Source organism: Neovison vison, chromosome 11 (assembly GCF_020171115.1).
Source record: "Neovison vison isolate M4711 chromosome 11, ASM_NN_V1, whole genome shotgun sequence".
NCBI lineage: Eukaryota > Metazoa > Chordata > Mammalia > Carnivora > Mustelidae > Neogale > Neogale vison.
The window spans coordinates 59,192,585-59,206,371 of record NC_058101.1 but is presented as its reverse complement, the minus strand read 5'-3'; the positions used below and the strand labels follow the sequence as shown (position 1 = coordinate 59,206,371).

The window sequence follows — 13,787 nt, the reverse complement described above, 5'->3', positions numbered from 1 at the left end:
ACCTTTATTCAGGAAGAGAGGGCAGAACAGAATTCATCCTCTTCTTAGCCTCAGGTTATCATCTGGTCTCAACCAATCTGACAGAAATCCTGTATAATTCAGGAAGCAATCCTGGAGAAGAATGTCTGAGGAAAGGAACCTGGCATGAGATTTCAATAGAGGACCATGAGGAAAAAAACTAAATGAACTCATGAAACCCCAAAAAATACTTCATCAATATCTATTACTTTGTTATTCCACAGTCTTCACACGATTCTGATCCTCTACCTCAATCTCCATTCAATATCCACCTTCCCCTGTCTGTCCATACATCCAACCACATAAATCCAATCTTCCTCAAAATTTTATGGCCAAATACTGAAAACTATCAGATCTTTAAGGGTAGTTAAGGGTAGGGACCATTATCTTACTCTTTTTGTATTACCAGTATTTAGTATGATTCTTAGGCAAACAGGTCCTTAACAAATGTTTGCTAAATAAAAGCATAATAACATATTGCACTGATGAGATGATACCCATGTTATTCAACAGTTTAGTCAAAATATTTGGCTAACCTTTAAAATGGTTAATTATTAGTTTTAATAACCTTTACTCTCAAGATTATGAATAATGACAATATCTTGTTACCGATGGTAACAACATGTACTTTAGAAGTTCAGATTTTCGAAACCACTTCCTTTAAAAAAAAAAAAAATTCAGTTTGTATGTTTTTTAAAGATTTTATTTATTTATTTATTTATTTATTTATTTATTTTGACAGACAGAGGTCACAAGTAGGCAGAGAGGCAGGCAGAGAGAAAGGAGGAAGCAGGCTCCCTGCTGAGCAGAGAGCCCCACGTTGGGCTCAATCCCAGGACCCTAAGATCATGACCTGAGCTGAAAGCAGAGGTTTTAACCCACTGAGCCACCCAGGTGCCCCCAGTTTGCATGTTTTTAAATTGCCATTAACATTGTCCTTCTCCTTGCTTTCCATGAAATCCAGGTAAGCATGGTGTAAGAAAATGGTTCAGCCTCATGTTCCAAATGAATGGAATTCCCTATAGGTCTGATATTCTGAAATAAACTGATCTATTTTTGAGTTTCTCTAATTATTTCTAGTTTTGAAACTCTCCTCATAAAAACAACTAACACAAAACGTTGGTAAATATAATCAACGTTTTATCGGATTTGTTGAATTTGAAAATATAAAACATTTTGAAGATATAAAATATTAAAGACTAAAACCCTTCTTAAAGTACTTCCAGCTATGACAGAATAACTGAGACAAGATTTTCCTCCTGCTACAAATCACCAGAAAATTGGATAAAATATATAAAGCAGACACTGAACATTAGGCTGTATGATCCTTGAGAGACAAGATACAAATAAGGTAGCTTTATAGTCACTCTGACTTTCTATCTGGAAGTACTCTCTGGACAACACAAAGGGAATGAAGAACTAAAGGCAAGCAGCAGTGGCTCAGTGACTAGGGAAAACTGAACACACAATTCAAACAAGTAGGAGCACTTGAGACTCTGTGAAGCAGAATACTGGAAAGGACAACTCTACGAAAAGAAAAAGGTCCAGAAATATTTATAAAAAGAGTCTTTTTGAGCCTATTCTGGAATACTAAGCTACACATATATAGGGTAAAATTCCATGAGGCTGGGCAAAGAAGAACTACAAAAATTCCCAGAAAAATTCCTAGGAGATACTCAATTTCTAACCAACTACAGAGGAAGAAACTCATGGAATTACCAGGGCATTCAGTGGAGAACACAAAAGGCTAAACTCTTTGGAATGGAATTAAACTAGCCCTAAAATATAGGCATGCTAACAAAGCTCAAAGACTATCAAGCTACAAATAATTTAAGTGCCTACCAAAGTACAAAAGATAACAAAATACAGCAACAAAATATAGCACTCAAGAATGTCCAAAGTGCCCAGGGGCAGCTGGGTGGCTCAGTTAGTTAAATGTCTGCCTTCAGCTGCAGTCATGATCCTGGGGTCCTAGGATCAGACTCCATGTCAGGCTCCCCGCTCAAGGGAGAGTCTGCTTCTCCCTCTGCCTACCTCCCCTTCCTGCTCATGCTCCTGTGCTCTCTCTCAAATAAATGAAATCTTTAAAAAAAAAAAAAAAAAAAGGTCCAAAGGCCAGTAAGAGAAATATTACATAAATAAACAATAAAATCTGAGCAATGTCAGGGGAAAAAACAGAAAAACAGATCCAGAAAGAATAAAAATCATGGATTAATTAACGAGCACTAATGAAAAATTCACTAGAGTAGTTCAACAGAAGATTCAAGCAGGCAGAAAAAGTAATCAGTAAACTTGAAGACAGGCCAGTTGAAGATAGGCCAGGTCATAATCAAACTGAAATAGAGAAAAAAAATGATTGTCTCCACAGATACAGAAAAAGCATTTCACAAAATCTAACAGTCTTCTATGATAACAACATGACAGGGATATCTGTTCTCATCATTTCCGTTCAATGGAAGTTCTAGCTAGGGCAATTAAGCAAGAAAATTAATTAATTAAAAGGTATCCACATTGGAAAGAAAAGAAGTAAGTTTATCTCTACTTAGAGATGACATGACTTTATATGTTGAAAATCTTAAAGAATCCACACACACATAAGACAATTGGAAGGGGAGGTGAACCATGAGAGACTATAGACTCTGAAAAACAACCTGAGGGTTTTGAAGGGGCGGGGAGGTTGGGGGAACCAGGTGGTGGGTATTACAGAGGGCACATATTGCATGGAGCACTGGGTGTGGTGCAAAAACAATGAATGTTACACTGAAAAGAAATTTAAAAAAAAAAAAAATCAATAAACTAGTTCAGTAAAGTTGTAGAATTTAAGATCAATAAACAAAAATCATCTGCATGTCTATATACTAGCAATTAACAACCCAAAATTGAAAGAAGAAAACATTTCCATTTATAATAGGACAATAGCACTAAAAAGATTAAAATATTTAGATTTAGGAATAAATTTAACAAAAGAAGTATATATTTTACTCTCTGAAAACTATAAATATTGTTGAAAGAAATTAAAGAAAAACTAAATAAATGGAAAAACTTGCCATGCTCTTGGACTGGAAGACTTAACATGGTTAAAATGGCATTACTCCCCAAACTGATCTACAGATTCAATACAGTATATACCCAATTTCCATCTGACTCCTTTACAGCAAATGACAAGTAGATGCTAAGATTCATAGGGATAGGCAAGGAACTCAAAATAGTCTACTCTTGATGGGGCACCTGGGTGGCTCAGTGGGTTAAGCTGCTGCCTTCGGCTCAGGTCATGATCTCAGGGTCCTGGGATCGAGTCCCGCATCGGGCTCTCTGCTCAGCAGGGAGCCTGCTTCCTCCTCTCTCTCTCTCTCTCTGCCTGCCTCTCTGCCTACTTGTGATCTCTCTCTGTCAAAATAAATAAATAAAATCTTAAAAAAAAAAAAAAAGAAAAGAAAAAAAAAATAGTCTACTCTTGAAAAAGAAGAAAGCAGGAGGAATCACACTTCCTAATTTCATACTACAAAGCTATAGTAATAACTCAAGTGGTACTGGCATAAGGACAGACTTTAGTAAAGATCAGAGAAATACAAGCAAGAGTCCAGAAATAAACCCATCTATGGTCAACTGACTGTGACAAGTGTCAAGACTATTCAGTGGGAGAAAAGAGTATTTTTAACAAACTGTGCTGGGACATACACACATGCAAAAAAGATGAATCTTGACTCTTACATAATAAAGAAAACTTACTCAAAATGGATTAAAGGCCTAAAGATCTAAACCATAAAACTCTTAAAACAAAATACAGGTATAAATATTCATGGCCCTGGATAGGGCAAGAGTTTCTTAGATATAACAACTAAAGTCTAAGCTACCAAAGAAAAATATAGATAAAATAGATTTCAAGGTTTAAAATTTCTGTGTATCAAATGGCATTACCAAGAAGATGAAAAGGTAAACTGCAGAATCAAAGAGTTACAAATCATATATCTGATAAGGGATTTATATACTATAAAGAACACTAACAACTCAATAATAAAAAGTCAGCCCAATTTAAAAAATGGGCAAATGATTTGAATATACATTTCTCCAAAGGAGATATGCAGCAATGTCCACAATAGCCAAATTATAGAAAGAGCCTAGATATCCATCAACACATGAATGGATAAAGAACATATAAATACACACACACACACACACACACACACACACACACAATGGAATACTATGCAGCCATCAAAAAACCAAACTCTTGCCATTTGCAATGATGTGGATGGAACTAGAGGGTATTATGCTAAGCAAAATAAGTCAATCAGAGAAAAACAATTATCATATGATCTCACTGATATGAGAAATTTGAGAAACAAGACAGAGGATCATGGGGAAGGGAGGGAAAAATGAAATAAAATGAAATCAGAGAGAGACAAACCATAAGAGACTCTTAATCTCAGGAAAGAAGCTGAGGGTTGCTGGAGGGGAGGAGGGTGAGAGGGATGGGGTGGCTGGGTGATGGGCATTGGGGAGGGTATGTGCTATGGTGAGAAAAAAATTAAAATTTTTAAAAAGAAGATATGCAAATATGCATTAAGTACATGAAAAGATACCTAATATCGATAATCATTAAAAAATGCAAATCAAGGGGCACCTGGGTGGCTCAGTGAGTTAAGCCGCTGCCTTCAGCTCAGGTCATGATCTCAGAGTCCTGGGATCGAGTCCCGCATCGGGCTCTCTGCTCAGCAGGGAGCCTGCTTCCCTCTCTCTCTCTCTGCCTGCCTCTCTGTCTACTTGTGATTTCTCTCTGTCAAATAAATAAATAAAATCTTTAAAAAAAAATGCAAATCAAAACCACAATGAAATATTGCTTCACACACATTAGAATGTCTATCTTTTAAGTATAATAACACGTACTAGTAAAGATACAGAGAAATTACAGCCCTCATACAATGCCAACAGAAATGTAAAATGGGGGGACACCTGGATGGCTCAGAGGGTTAAAGCCTCTGCCTTCAGCTCAGGACATGATCCCAGGATCCTGGGATCAAGCCCCACATTGGGCTCTCTGCTCTGCGGGGAGCCTGCTTCCTCCTCTCTCTCTTTCTGCCTGCCTCTCTGCCTACTTGAGATCTCTGTCTGTCAAATAAATAAAATAAAATAAATAAAAAATTTAAAAAAAAGAAATGTAAAATGGGGCAGCTACTGTAGAAAGCAGGAAAGCAGCTTGGCAGTTCCTCAAACAGTTTCTCAAATATGACCCAGAAATTTCACTCCTGGATATCTTCCCAAAAGAAATGAAAACTTATGTCTATACAAAAACTTGGGCAAAATATTCATAACAGCATTATTCATAATATCCCAAAATTAGAAACAACCCAGTGTCCATCACCTGATGAAAAGATAAACAAAATGTGGCAAAATCTATCCAAAAATGCAATATTGTACAACCATAAAAAGAAATGAAGTAATGATACATTTATAAGCAAAATACCTTGAAGACATCATTATAAGAGGAAAAACCCAGACACAAAAGGCCACATATTTCATGATTCCATTTATAATGCCCAGAATAAGCAAACCCATAGAGACAGAAAGTAAATTAGTACTTGCCAGGGGCTAGGAATGGGGAAGAGTGGGGAGAAGGTAAAAGAGCCATGACCGCTAATGGGAAAAGAGTTTCTTTTTGGAGGGATAAAAATACTCTGTAATTAGACAGTGGCACTGGTTACATAACCTAGAGAACATACCAAAAACTATATACTTTAAAATGGTGACTCTTAAGGTATATGAATTGTATCTCATACAAGAAAAAGATCGCCTAGGGGCTCCTGGTGGCTCAGTTAGTTAAGTCTCTGCCTTCGGCTCAGGGCATAATCTCAGGGTCCTGGGATCGAGCCCCACATAGTGCTCCCTGCTTCTCCCTCTCACTCTGCCCACCACTCCCCCACCTGTACTCTCTACCTAAATAAAATCTTTAAAAAAAAAAAAAACCTCATAATTATAGCATCTTAAAATTATAAAAGTATAAAATGGTCAACAGTCTCTTGGGGTGATAAAAAGTATTTGACTCCTATTTTACAAATCTGAATGAATACATGGACAGTGAAAGTTTAAATCATGCATGCAAAACTCCCAGATCCTCTCTTAATCCTCAAATTTTTCTTCAATACCAAACACAATGAATAATGCCATCAAACACAATTATGTATATATAGTTACCAAAGCAGACTGTATCTCTACCAATTTCTCTCTCTTTAGCAAGCATATCAGAATATAAGGTAATTTTTTATATACATGTGTTATGCTACATATATTATCACACATTAAATATGTATCTACTTTATTACTAGACCATCTGAAATACAGAGCACAACTAATTACATCAAGTGTGTCATGACTGCCTTTATTACACTTCTATGATTATTTGAGATTTATGTCTAACATACTAAACATAATGGTTCTATTTTGGCTTAACTGCATTACCCTCATCCCCCCAAATTCATATGTTAAGGTTCTAACCCCTTATTCCTCAGAATGTGACTCTGGAGATAGGGTCTTTATAAGAAGTAATAAGGTAAAGTCAAGGTCATGTGGATGGACTCTAATCTGAAATGACTGGTGTCTTTATAGGAGATTAAGACCCAGACAGGCAGAGAGGAAAGAACATGTGAAGACAAAGGGAGATGACTGCCAACTACAAGCCAAGGAAAGAGGTCTCAAAAGAAAACCTTGATCCTGGACTTCTAGCCTCCAGAACTGCAGGAAATAAATTTCTGTTGTTTAAGCCATCCAGTCTGAGGTACTTCGTTACGGCAGTCCTGGTAAATCTCCTTAGCATGAAAAAAAGAAAAATCTCCTTAGCATGGAAACAAACACCAAAATAAAGAAATGGAACTAATATTTCAGAAAACTCTAAAATGAGTTCTTTGGAGACATAAAAGCTGAACTATTTCGGTTATAGCAGGACTTTAGAAATAGTAAAATTCCTCATCCTAAAGCAAAAGTTGACTTCCTACTAGCTTTTTGTGTTCCATATATGTATAAATATGTTTGTGTAGTTGAAGTTTTTTTTTTTTAATTCCAAAAGAGCCAACATTAAATTCCAGATGGATAGATAGCCTTGAATTGGCTTAAAACTTAGCTGTAACAAGATGGACATAAGTGAAATATTTTGGAGGAAAACAGCTGGGTTCAAATCTTGGCTCCACCTCCCAGCTATTTAATAACAATCTACTCTCTCTGAGATTCAGTTTCCTCAGTCACAAAGGGAGATCACTTAGCATGATACCTAGCATATAACCAATGCTCTATAAAAGGAGACATCATTTCATCATTGTATTTAAATAACTCAGCATTAGCCACAAGGAACAGTAAGCTATCTACCTAAGCACTACTTATGTGTGTGCTTGTGTGTGGCACCAATGTGCCAAGTGCTATTATCTAATTTTTACTCTAACTTAAGTAATAAAGCGCAAATAAAATCAAATTGACACAAGAGCTTATATTGCTTTGAAAAATAATACATACTTGCTCTAGACTCTATTTAATAATGACTCAAATACTTAAGGATTTAGATTTGTCAAATTCTCCCTAAATACACTATCTTAAAATGTTACATTCTGCCTGAAACTCCAGCCTTCCATTCACGTATCCAAACCCGACTAGTTTTGCAAAGACTCAGTTTAAGTTCCAGATTCTTCTTAATCCTCAGGTGACAATTTTTCCCTCCCATTCATACAACAGTGCAAAATTATATGTTGTCTTTCCTTTGTACTTTTTACGTAAATCTTGCTTCCACAACAAGACTTGAAGTTTCCTGACAGTAGGATTCCTGATATATGTGCCTAGGGAGTAGCCATGTGTTCACAGAAAGAATTTACTACTTCATGGACTATGTTAAGTAGTTATAACAAAGTGGGCTACTGCTTTTCTACATTACTTAATTTAAAAGTATTTCAAATTAGGGAGAAATCAGAACATATAGAGAACTACACAGAGATTTGAAAAAATCTTAAAGGATCATCTAATTTTGCCTAATTACCTAAATTAATTCTTTAAAGGTAATTATTAGATAAAATACAGACCACAATAACATTTTTTCATTTTTTCTTATTTTTCCATTGTTAGCAATATATCTCTTTTATACTCTACAGCAGTTAATCTCTACCAGTCCCTGAATGATAATGAGAATGTATTTTCACAGTAGCAACTGGTGACATTTCAATAAATCAATGTGCTGCAGTGATACCTAAATAAAAGCTTATTTCACTATAATGATGCTTCCAGGCTTCCCTCAAGTCAGGTGGTTACTTGCAGTTAATGATCTGTGACATACCACACAAGTAGTCCTAAAAAGACTTATTATCCACTGCATGTGCAACAATATTTGCTTTATGGATGGCTACATGAATGAAGACATTCAATGTAACTGTAAAAGTAAAATCAAAAGAAAACTTACAAGTAACATGTTTTCTTTAAGTAAAAGGGCTGTGACCATTTTCCATTAATACTTAACCTTTTGCTGGAGCAGTGCAACCACATATAACGCTCAAATCCATAAAGCCCAAGAGCTGTTCTGGGTTAATGCTAATTAACTGCCCGCAATCAAAAGAGCAGTAACTTCCCAAAAATGTGAGATCATCAACCTCTATTGCTGACATCAAAGTCTTATCAAAAAGCTTAATGAACAATAAAAAAGACAAATATGCTGTATGTTTGTTAAGAACGCATCTAACTGAATTTCTATATACCTGTTCAATAGAAACATGCTGACAAAACAATTATGCTGCACAAAATTTGCTAATCTCAAACAATCCTCTTATCTTTCATAGTTGCAAGACTTTGCAAGCATTCACATGTTTACCATTTATAATTTTATTTCATTCACTAGACTCAGCTTTTGTCCACCATATGTCCACTGTGGATTAACTATTCCCTTAGGTACAATTAAGGCCTTTCCATTTGTTGTAAGAAGAGCTAAGTATGAAGAACACAGCCAGAAATAACATTTATACCTCAACCAAAAACAGAAGCACATTGAAACTCAAACCATAGTCTATGCAGCATCTTTTTTTTTAATTAGACACATGTCTACATAGCAAAATAAACTTGAGATAAAAATTCATGGCAACTATACACCAGCTTTCACCATTGAGATTAGATATCAAAACGGTATCACCTTCAAGTTTAAATGATTTTTCGGAAAAATATATTCCTAAAATAGAAGTTAAATGAAGGCTAGTTTCCAAACATTAATAATAATTGAAACTTTAATCATTACTTACATATTTCAAGGACATTTTATACAATTTTTTAAAGATTTGGCTTTTAAATCCTTAAATTAAATATATATACATATACACTAAGCAGTACCTCCTCCCATTATACATAACTAGAAGACAGAATTTGAGGAAACAGTGAGAGACACAATAATAAGAACTAACACATTTAGCACCTGTTACATACAGGCTTTGGTTCTAGGGGATAGATAGATAGATAGATAAAACTCAACAACCTCCCTATAAAGTAGCTGCTATTATTATGCCCACTTTACAGATGGGAAAACTGAGCTACAAAAAGGGTATCTTACCACAGCCAAAAATTAATAAATGAGCCCATATCTGAACTTAAGTGGCCTTACTTAGAAGTCTGTGTCCTTAACCACTTCTCTACACTGTCTCTCTGTATTGAATATTAATGTGCCAGAACACACTCTATCATAAATATCCATAAAAGAAAAAACAATTTTTCATCTTTTTTAAACTAAAATTTTATACGAAAATTAAAAGATTAATTAGAGTTAGGAGTCTGTTTTCAAAAGAACTATATTTGTAATGTAGCAGGTGTCTTGCATGGTCTGATGTAGTAATGACTCATAAGCACAAAGTGAGTCTGTCATTATTAAACTCCTCTTCCGATTGAAAAATCTGGGGTCAGAGCTGTACAGAAGCCAAAACAGTATTATTTTCACTTTATTATCTCAAAAAGTCTATAGTTCCATTTTTCACTGAGACAGAGAATTAATACTTTTCTAGTCATTCATAACAAGTACCTATTGAACGCTTACTGTGTGCAGAGACTAAGCTAGATACTAGAATGACAACCATGAGCAGTCTCTGCCTTCATGGAGCTTCAACTACAAAACATCTGAATAACAAACTACGGGATGGGGGGGGAGTTTTACTCTAAAAATGGTGACTTTTTCAGAAGAATCACACAGTTTAAAAATAGATAAATAGTTATTAATTATTTAAAAATAAATAAAAGAGAAGGTAAAATGCAGCATTTAGACAACTGAGGGAAAGAAAATTAAGTGAGAAACTAGTATTCTGTCCTAGTCCTCTTCTATTTATTCACTTCTCTCAACACACTAAAGAGCTTAAGATTTGGGAAAGTCCTCACAGACTCCTCGTGTTCTACTTTTTCACTAAATCTGAATCAATGCAATAGATTGAAGATTAAGGAATGGAAATGACTCATTCAAAATTATATCTAAAAATAGAACAAGTTCAGAAACAATAAAAACACATGCATTTTATGCCCCCGGGTATTTGCACACATACCCCATGTCTGTCTTTCTCTTCCTATGAACATAAAACATGCTGTAATATCCTCCATTCTTTACAAACACACTACCACAGAATTCTGACCCACATTTCCTCCAGCAGCTGCCCCATTTACAAACTCCTTTATAGAGTGGCATTACGTATACATATCGCTTCTACTCATTGTCTACCATTCGTCGACTTCCCTTCTTTCTTCAAACTCACTCTACCCAGCTTTCACCCACACCACTCGCATGAACCTGTTTGCCAAGGTCAATACCCATCGCCTCTACATACTTTAATAATCATTCTTGGTCCTCATCTATTGATCAACCCCTTCTTAAAACACCTTTACATGTAGCTGCCAGGATACTTCACTCTTGGGACTACAATCTCCACTGGCCACATTTCAATTCCTTTGCTCCTCTTTCTTTATTTCCCCAAACTTTAAAACATGGCTATAGCCCAAGGATCAACCTTTGGACTTCTTCTCTTTTTATACGCATTCCTATGTAAAGTTCATCCAGTCTCAGGATTTAAATAAAATCAATATGTTGTTGACTCCCCGACTTTTATCTCTAGACCTCCTCTTGCCCCTGCACTCCAGACTCATTTCCAACTACCTATTAAATATCTCCACAAAGACGATTAATTTAAGCATCTCAAATTTAACATGTCCAAAAGCAAACTTGTGATTCTCACCCAAAACTTTTCTTCCTGCACTCTTTCTCAAGTCAGTAGATCGAACTTTAGCCTTCCAGATGCCTAGGCCAAAAATCTTGGCATTATCTTGCCTCTTCTCTCCTCTAACTCCACAACCAATCTATGAGAAAATCCAACACCCCCTTCGAAATGTATCCAGAGGCCAACTCCTTCTCACTACTTGTACCACCATTATTTTTCACCTGGATTATGTCAAAAACCTCTCATTTTTTTTTTACTTTGCTTCCATACATACCCACTAGAGTAAATTCTCTCAACAAGAACTGTAGTGATTCTTTCAAGTTAAATCACTTCATTCTTTTTTTTTTATTTTGTTTTATTTCTTTTCAGCGTAACAGTATTCCTTGTTTTTGCACCACACCCAGTGCTCCATGCAATACATGCCCTCCCTAATACCCACCGCCTGGTTGTACCAACCTCCCACCCCCCCATCCCTTCAAGACCCTCAGGTTGTTTTTCAGAGTCCATAGTCTACCATGGTTCACCTCCCCTTCCAATTTCCCTCAACTCCCTTCTCCAAACTCCCCATGTCCTCCATGTTATTTGTTATGCTCTACAAATAAGTGAAACCATATGATAATTGACTCTCTCTGCTTGACTTATTTCACTCAGCCTAATCTCTTCCAGTCCCGTCCATGTTGCTACAAAAGTTGGATATTCATCCTTTCTCATAGAGGCATAATACTCCATAGTGTATATGGCCCACATCTTCCTTATCGTCCGCTGAAGGGGATCTTGGTTCTTTCCACAGTTTGGCGACCATGGCCATTGCTGCTATAAACATTGGGGTACAGATGGCCCTTCTTTTCACTACATTTGTATCTTTGGGGTAAATACGCAGTAGTCAATTGCAGGGTCATAGGGAAGTTCTATTTTTAATTTCTTGAGGAATCTCTACACAGTTCTCCAAAGTGGCTGCATCAACTTGCATTCCCACCAACAGTGTAAGAGGGTTCCCCTTTCTCCACATCCTCTCCAACACATATTGTTTCCTGTCTTGCTAATTTTGGTCATTCTAACTGGTGTAAGGTGGTAATTGGTTTTAACTTGAATCTCCTTGATGGCTAGTGATGATGAACATTTTTTCATGTGTCTGATAGCCATTTCTATATCTTCATTGGAGAAGTGTCTGTTCATATCTTCTGCCCATTTTTTGATATGATTATCTGTTTTGTGTGTGTTGAGTTTGAGGAGTTCTTTATAGATCCTGGATATCAACCTTTTGTCTGTAGTGTCATTTGCAAATATCTTTTCCCATTCCGTGGGTTGCCTCTTTGTTTTGCTGACTGTTTTCCTTTGCTGAGCAGAAGCTTTTGATATTGATGAAGTCCCAAAAGTTCATTTTCGCTTTTATTTCCCTTGCCTTTGGAGACATATCTTGAAAGAAGTTGCTGTCTGCTAAAAACCCTCAGTGGCCTTCCTTCTCACCCAGAGTAAAAGTTGAAGCCCTTACAAAGGTTTTCCTGATCTGTTCTCTTCCTAGATCCTTTCCCCTTTGTATCTAACTTCACATCCTACACTATTCTTGCACTGACTATTCCCTATATATAGCTACGCACACAGCTATACACACACACACACACACACACACACACACACACACACACACATGCCTTCTTGGAGTTCCGGGGGTACGGGGGAACAAAATACTATCTGAAAGCCTTACTACTATTCTTCCCTTCTACTTGGGTAACTCTCCATCCAGATTATCTCTGAGACACTCCTTCTTCTTTTATCTCTTTGCTCAGATGTCATCTTCTCAAACTTTCCCTGCTACCATCTTTAAAATATTAATACCTTCTTCCTAGTCTTTTTTCTCCCCTCCCTGCTTTACCTACACAAAATATCATTTAACATATTATATATTTTATTATTCATTTATTTACTGTCTTCCTCTATTAAAACCAGGATAGATGAGGACAAGAATTTTTGCCTGTTCATTGCTGTATCCCAACACCTAGACATGTATGTGCAAAGTAACTATTTGTTAAATGAAATGAATGAATGAAAGAAGACACAGAAAACAAAACAAAATGAAATAGCTGCTAAACTGCTTTCTTTGTACTGTAAAAACTAGACATTTATATAAAATTTTAGGAAATAATATCGCAGAAAATAAAAAGTAAATTCTCAGCTTAAGAAAATTTTTAAATTAAAAGGAAATGCTATTTTTAGAGCCCCGCAAATACTCCAAAGTTAACAGTATTTTCAAGGTGTGCCTAGCAAGTAATAAAAAATAAATAACTCTTAGCTAGTTATTATTACTGTTATTAGGTATATAGACCTATCCAAGTATAAAGAAAATTCTTAATAATCTAACAAGTGAATAAAATGAGCCAAAGAAACCATCTGCAAAGATAAGAAGACAGGGTTTACAGGACATGTAAAGTTAAAATTAAACTCTCTTATGGGAGTTTAATTATGGGATGCCTGGGCAGCTCAGTTGGTTAAGAGGCTGCCTTCCACTTGGGTCAGAATCCAAGGGTCCTGGGATCAAGTCCCACATTGGGCTCCTTGCTCAGTGGGGAG

General features: G+C 36.1%; 1 protein-coding gene and 1 pseudogene across 3 annotated transcripts in view; both read right to left on the bottom strand.

Moving 5' to 3' along the window:
- LOC122889640 overlaps positions 1-10,819 on the bottom strand; it is a 43,233-nt pseudogene extending 32,414 nt beyond the window's left edge.
- RAB28 (RAB28, member RAS oncogene family) overlaps positions 1-13,787 on the bottom strand; it is a 113,032-nt gene that overhangs the window by 68,888 nt on the left and 30,357 nt on the right. The window lies entirely within an intron of this gene.